The 262-nt window shown below is 19.8% G+C and overlaps 1 long non-coding RNA gene across 2 annotated transcripts in view; it reads left to right on the top strand.

The window, feature by feature from the left end:
- Nucleotides 1-28, top strand: part of LOC134230563 (uncharacterized) — a 5,474-nt gene extending 5,446 nt beyond the window's left edge. For both annotated transcript variants that reach the window (XR_009984378.1, XR_009984379.1), the window contains exon 4: nucleotides 1-28. This exon is cut by the window's left edge and continues 267 nt beyond it. This is a non-coding gene — a long non-coding RNA (uncharacterized LOC134230563).
- The last annotated feature ends 234 nt before the right edge of the window (nucleotides 29-262 follow it).

Genomic DNA, 262 nt, shown 5'->3' on the forward strand with positions numbered 1-262 from the left:
TGTTTTGACATATCATTAAAAATTGTTATGCTTTTTCATATTTTTTTTTATATAATATTAATACTGCAGTAACTTTATTGAATCCCTGAATGTCAATAATCACTAATTTGGTTTTTAGTATAAAATATTGTATTTTTTTTTATAATAGTAACTAAAAGCAAGCCATGATTTTTTTTATGTTGTACATATACAATGTTGATGCTTTGATATATCTTTAAAATTTGTTATACTTTTTCATAGATTTATTTTGTTCACATAATAC

The sequence above is a fragment of the Saccostrea cucullata genome, unplaced genomic scaffold (genome assembly GCF_032062105.1).
Source record: "Saccostrea cucullata isolate Sc308-1 unplaced genomic scaffold, CSIRO_AGI_Scuc_v1 ctg5004, whole genome shotgun sequence".
Taxonomy (NCBI): domain Eukaryota; kingdom Metazoa; phylum Mollusca; class Bivalvia; order Ostreida; family Ostreidae; genus Saccostrea; species Saccostrea cuccullata.